The sequence below is a fragment of the Marmota monax genome, unplaced genomic scaffold (assembly GCF_021218885.2).
Source record: "Marmota monax isolate L192 unplaced genomic scaffold, Marmota_monax_Labrador192_F-V1.1 WCK01_AAM20220418_F8-fsc00261, whole genome shotgun sequence".
Classification (NCBI taxonomy): domain Eukaryota; kingdom Metazoa; phylum Chordata; class Mammalia; order Rodentia; family Sciuridae; genus Marmota; species Marmota monax.
The window spans coordinates 2,515,112-2,522,251 of record NW_026695225.1 but is presented as its reverse complement, the minus strand read 5'-3'; positions in this window follow the sequence as shown (position 1 = coordinate 2,522,251).

Genomic DNA, 7,140 nt, shown 5'->3' with positions numbered 1-7,140 from the left:
CTCAGGAAGAAATTGGGGGATGGGGATTTCTTTCTGATCATGTGGTATTCTGCTAGGAGTTGGGATTATGGCAAGAGGGTTTCTCCAATTTTCCTACCAACTTTGATATAGTTAGTTTTGCATTCATCCTTGGTATAGGAGCCTCCCATTAGTTTCTAAATTTCTCATAAAGGAAATTGATTGGTGTATTGATACTGAGTTGGTTTGTCCACAGGGGAAAGTCAAGTCCAGGGCTTCCTATTCTGCCATCTTACTGATATCACATGTTGCCTTTACTTTTGAAGGATACTTTTCTGGATATAGAATTTTTGAATGGAATTTTTTGTGTGTTTCTTCAGCACTTTAGATATGTTTTCTTGTCTTCTGGCCACCATTGTTTCTTTTTTGGAATTCGGGTATCATTTGTAATATTCTCTTATATATCATGTGTTGTTTTCCTCTTCCTGCTTTAAAGATCCTCTTCATTTCTGCTTTTCATTAGTTAACTATGATGTGCTTACATGTAGTATGATGAGTTATTTTTTAAATGATTTTGTAGGAATTAATTAAAAATGTTTGTAGGGCTGAGGATATAGCTCAGTTGGTAGAGTGCTTGCCTTGCATGTGCAAGGCCCTGGGTTCAATCCCCAGCACCAAAAAAAAAAAAAAAAAATTTGTTGTTGAGAGCCATAGCCGAAGCAGCCCCAGCAAACTTCCAGCTGATTGGCTCCTCTGTGGTGATGCTCTTTGGGCTGTTTCCCCGCCCTTTCAGACCACAAAGCTGCTCATTGGGGGACTCTATTGGCTCCGCCCACATGACCCAGCCAATCGTCGTCAAGACCGGGAGGAGTGGGGGTTGAGAGGCTCGCTTGAAGCTGGTGGTGGCAGTTGGGCCCTGAGGGAATTCCTGAAGAGCTCCTGTGGTGTGGCTTGTGTGTTTTAAAAATAAAGTTTGTTTCTGCTTGACAAGTGGCTCTTGAATTGTGCCCAGCCAGACTGCGGCAGTTTGTATACATGGGCTGGAGGGAATAACTCAGTGGTAGAGTACCCTAGCATGTGCAAAGCTGTGGGCTTGATCTTTGCACTAAAAAAATGAAAAGTTTATATATAGACTCTAATATTTCAAATTGAAACAAAGCAATGAGCATTGTTCATCGATAAAACAGGGAGTTGAGGTTTTTCCCGTGCATTAATCATGCCTCCTCTAAAACTCACGGTTTCTGTTTCTTTAAATGGGTAATGAACTTTATTATTATACTATAGTATAATCTGGTACAGAATCCTTCTAGGCTTATTCTATTCTTTCCATTATTTCACAGAAGTCTTGCTTATATCTAATTTAATAGTGACTTCATTTATAAAGTAGTCCTCAAATATTCAACTTTACTTTTATACAAAAGACAACTTACATTTTCCCTGAACTTCTGTTTAGTTGGTTTAATGCTTAAATTAAATCTGAAAATTCTGATAACAAATACAATTTCAATGAAATGTTTTCTTCAGTGAACTTCTAAATTGTGAATAAATTGAACTTATAAACAGTATGAATATATCCTAATGGTGGAATCGGGTTGGGTAGAGTAGGACTCAGGTTATTATCCTTGAGGGTTTAGCATGTTATGACTATTGGACAGGGTGTTTTACAAACACAATGGGCATTTGGCTGATTTTTAAACTAATTTAAGTAGAGATCATTTGAGAGATTATGTTTTTCCTAGGGAATTTTGTAAGAGCAGAAGGATGCATGATTACAGTAGAATCAGGACAAATAGATTCTGGGAAATCCTTAAGTGTATTTTCAACCAGCTGTTGTGACCTTTTACATTATAGGGATATTTACACCTGCCAAACCATATGGATACTTAAGATGTTGAAAACACTCAGTCTCATTGATTACATTAAGAAGGTTTTTGGACTGAAACTGAAGGCAAGGGAGAAAAACACTGTGAATCACTGTACAGGTACTGTGGAACAAAAAGGCTAAAACAAATTGTGTCATGTGGAGTTTATGAGTTTGAGAAAATACTCTGAGACTAGCACAGATGGTGGAGAAGGAGAGGCAGGGGCATGGTATAGGTAAGGCTTCAGATTGTCTATACTTGCTGAACCAGACCAACTTTGATTTTATCTGTTTTGTCTTTTGGTCTTCTGCTTAAAACTTCATTGAAAAAATAATTATGGTTTTAGAATGTTTAAAATATCTGGTATAGAAGAATAGAAATGAAAGTAGGTGCCTGGTAACTTCACAAGGTAAAAGTTTGAGGGTAATTTCTCTTGGCTTCAATTGTTAATTCCACATATGGAAGAGAGATCATGACCAAAATGATGTTGAAGATTTCATAAATTAAGTTAAAATTATCTCCTAGATTTTTTTGAAGTATGTAGAGTGGAATTCATGACTGAAATACTGTAATAGGTGTATACTTTTTATGTAAAATTCATCTGATAGGGATTAAGAGTTGCAAGGTATTGTACCTAACATTCTAAATCCATAGGACAAGAGGAAAACATGACAAAAAGCAGATGGATGGTGATGTTGGGGTAATACTACAGATTTCTTTTTTAAATTTTTAATTCTAATTTGTTATATATGACAGTGGAATGCATTATAATTCATATTACACATATAGAGCACAATTCTTCTTATCTCTTGTTGTATACAAAGTTTATTCACACCATTTGTGTCTTCATACATGTACTCAGGGTGATGATGTCTATCTCATTCCACCGTCTCTTTTACCCCTATGCCCCCTGACTTCCCCTGCCACCCCTTTGCCCTATCTAGAGTTTGTCTATTCCTCCCATGCTCCCGCTCCCAACCCCACTATCAATCAGCCTCCTTATATCAGATAAAACATTTGGCATCTGTTTTGTGGGGGGATTGGCTAACTTCACTTAGCATTATCTTCTTCAGCTCCATCTATTTACCTGCAAATGCCATGATTTTATTCTCTTTTAATGCTGAGTAATGTTCCATTGTGTATATATATCAAAGTTTCCTTATCAATTCATCTACTGAAGAGCATTTGTGTTGGTTCCACAACTTAGCTATTGTGAATTGTGCTGCTATAAACATTGATATGACTGTGTGCCTGTAGTGTGCTGTTTTAAGTCCTTTGGGTATAGACCAAGGAGTGGGATAGCTGGGTCAAATGGTGGTTCCATTCTATTTTCCAAGGAATCTCTATACTGCTTTCCATATTGGTTGCACCAATTTGCAGTCCCCACCAGCAATGTATGAGTGTGCCTTTCCCCCCACATCCTCGCCAACACTTATTGTTGTTTGTGTCCTTAAGAGCTGCCATTCAGACTGGAGTGAGATGAAATATTAGAGTAGTTTTGATTTGCATTTCTGTAATTGCTAGAGATGTTGAACATTTTAGGGATGAAGGCCTCTCTTCATGATGGCATGTCTATTTTGAAATCTCTTCCTTCATACTTTCTAGTCAATAATATGGGTTTAGGCTACGTTTCTTCTTAGAGAAGGGCCTTTTTATTACAATTCCTTCCCTATGCAACTCTTCCTCATATATCAGCCACCTTAGAATGGTCTAACAGGATCAAGATGTGGCCAAGGATAAGTGATAAAATTCTCTGGGCTTGTTTTTCTGTACCACTTGTGGAAGACGAAGTCAGAAGACCAGGTTTGGTAAAATGAGGAGGTGAATCGATTCAAGAGAATGGTACCAAGGAAGAAGATGCATATCCTTTCCCATATTTTAGTAAAGGCAATGCTTAAAGCTAAGCTCTGCCAATCAGATTTGGGACCAAAGTTCCAGCTGAATATTATAATAGCCATTTGCCTCTAGTGTCTGTCATGTAGCACAGCAGCAACAGAAATGGAACTGAATCATAGATTCATTGTTTCTCAGCCTACATGCATTTTACGAAAATTACAGAAATACTGGTAAGTATGAAAGAGACTACTATAGCATTTGTGAAAGCAAAGAAAAGGGGAGGAACTGTGCTCAAAAGACTATCAGACTATGATTACAAAAGGTCCAATAAAAATCAAGTGGGTTAGAGCAAATTATATTTCATGCTTTTATAATTATGTCAAAATGAATCCTAATGTTATGTGTAACTAAAAAAACTATTAAAAATATACTCCAAAAAAATCAAGTATGGATCCATGGCCCAAACCTCAAGAAAGGAAAATAGCTCTAGAAAGATAGAAAGCTCTCAAAATGAAACTGGCCATTCTTGAATGATTCCATTAAGCAAGGAGAAACATAAAAAAATGTGACTGTGTTCGACAGATGTTGTAATAGAAATTGAATATCCTCATGCAAAAGAACAAAGGTGGACTTTTACCTTATATCATATATAAATATTAATTCAAAATGGATCTAAGACTTAAAAGACCTAAGAATACAAAACTCTTAGAAGAAAATATGGGGAAGAGCTTCATGACATTGGATTGGGCAATGATTCTTTGGATGTGACATTAAAAGCCAAGGCAACAAGAATAAAAATAGATAAATTATATAACATCAGAATTAAAACCTGTGCATCAAAGAACACAATTGTCAGAATGAAATGGCAACCTATAGGATAGAAGATATTTGCAAATCACATATCTGATAAAGGTTGGTATGCAGACTCCTACTGCTCAATACCATCAACAAAATAACCTGAATTAAAAAAAATAGGCAAAAGACTTAAATAAAAATTACTCTAGATATATACAGATGGCTAATAAGCAGGTGAAAAGATGTTCAACATCACCAGTCATTAGAGGAATGAATATCAAAAGCACATTGAGAGATCACCTCACATACATTAGGGTAGGCTTCTATAAGAAGAAAAGATAAAACAAAACCAAAAAAATTATAAATGTCGGTGAGAAAATTGAGAAATTTGAATTCTTATGCACTGTTGATGGGAATATAAAATGGTACAGTCACTATGGAAATCAGTATGGCAATGCTTCAAAAATTAAAAATAGAACTACCATATAATCTAGTAATTCCACTTCTTATATCCAAAAGAATTGAAATCAGGGACTTGAAGAGATATTTATACATTGATGTTCATAATGGCATTTTTCATGGTAGCCAAAGATGGAAGCAACGAAATATCCAGAGATAGATGAATAGAAAAACAAAATGACACACACACACACACACACACACTCAAATGGAATAATATTTTTTGGGGGGCCTTTAAAATGAAGGAAATTCTTTTCATAGTTTTTAAAATTAGTATATATATATATATATATATATATATATATATATATATATAAATTCATTGTGGTATATTCATATATGTACATAGGATAGTTGGATCAGTTCCTCCCTTATTTTGTCCTTCCTCCCTCTCCCTCAATCTCCTTCTTCTACTCCACTGTTCTTTTTTCTGTTTTCATGGTATTCCCTTTTCCCTTTTCTACATTATTTTGGTTTAGCTTCAACATATGAGAGAAAATATTTTACTCTTGTCTTTCTGGTCTGGCTTATTTCACTTAGCATGATGTCCTCCAGTTCCATCTGTTCATCAGCAAATGCCATAATTCCATTCTTTATGGCTAAGTAAAACTCCTTTGTGTGTGTGTGTGTGTGTGTATATGTGTGTATATATATATATATATATATATATCTTATTTTCTTGATCCATTCGTCTATTGATGAGTATCTGGGCTGATTCCAATTTTTGGCTATTGTGAGTTGTGCTGCTATAAATATTTATGTGGCTGCATCTCTGTAGTATGCTGATTTTAGATCTTTTGGATATATACCAAGGAGTAGGATAACTGGGTCATATGGTATATTTATCCCGATTTTTTTTTAGGAATCTAAAAAAGAAGAAAATTCTGACCCAACATGAATATACCTTGAGGACATTATGCTGAATGAAATAAGCCAGTCACAACAAGACAAATAGCATATTATTCCACTTACATGAGGTATCAAACTCAGAGTTTGTCTATGAGTAGTCGAACTCATAGAAAGCAGAATGATGTTTGCCAGGGGATAGAGGGATGGGGGCACAAAAAGTTGTTTAATGGGTCTGGAGTTTCTGTTTTGCCCAATGAAAAAGTTGTGTGGATCTATTTCACAATAATATAAATATAATTAACATTATTGTATATTTAATAGAAGTTAAGATGATAAATTTTATTATGTGTATTGTACCACAATTGAAATTTTAAAATATTTAAATGTGGCTATGAAATAAACTTCCTGCTGACCTCAGTTTTAAGAAAGACTTGCATAAAAGATGAAATTAGCTAACCATATTTTATAGTGTCAATAAAGAGTTAAGCAAGGAGCTGGATATATAGCTCAGAGGTAGAGCACTTTGATTCTCAGCACCACATAAAAACGAATAAATAAAGGTATTGTGTTCATCTACAACTAAAAAAATTATTTAAGAAAAGAGTTAAGGAAGACTGTCAGAAGATGAAAGCTCAGATTGAGCAAAGAGTGTCAAAAGAAGACAGGATGACTAAAGTGCTTTCCTCAAAAAAGCAATAGGAGATTGCAACAGATGAGTTTAATTTCTAAGGCAAATGGTGTAGGATAATAGTTGATCCCTCAACAGCCAATCACTTGATTTTTATTCTACTCCTCTCTTTTTCTCAAAAGAAATGGACTTCACAGATTCAACACCAATTGATAATGGGCTCCTTGTTCTTCAAGTCATTGTAGAAATGAGGACACCCACAGGCATGGGTTGTAATTGCTCTGTGCTTCATCTGTTTGGGCAGATGTTCACTGACACCGCCATTCCACAGCTGCTGATATATGCGAGGGTAACCAGAAGATTAAGCATCACCATCCCCACAACCAAAGCTGGTGCCATTTGCTGCTAATCCTTTGTTCTCTACCTAGCCAACACTGTTGCTAATTTGCTTCTGCTGTGTTGAGATATAGCAGTTCAGACAGAGGCTTAGAGTTTGATAGACCTGAGTTCCAGTCCTGGCTTCACCACCTAATATTTATATGAACTTGAACAATTTCTAAACTGCTCCAAGCCTCAGTTTCCTAATCTATTAACATATTCAACCTATATCCCAACATTTTTGTGAAAATTAGCAGGAATGTTTTAAAGCCTCTAAGTGTGTTAGTCAGAGTAAGGGTTCAGTATATACAGATTCCCTTGTTGGAAATACCTCTGGATTTTTGATCCTTAAGGTAAAATACTATGTTTACACAG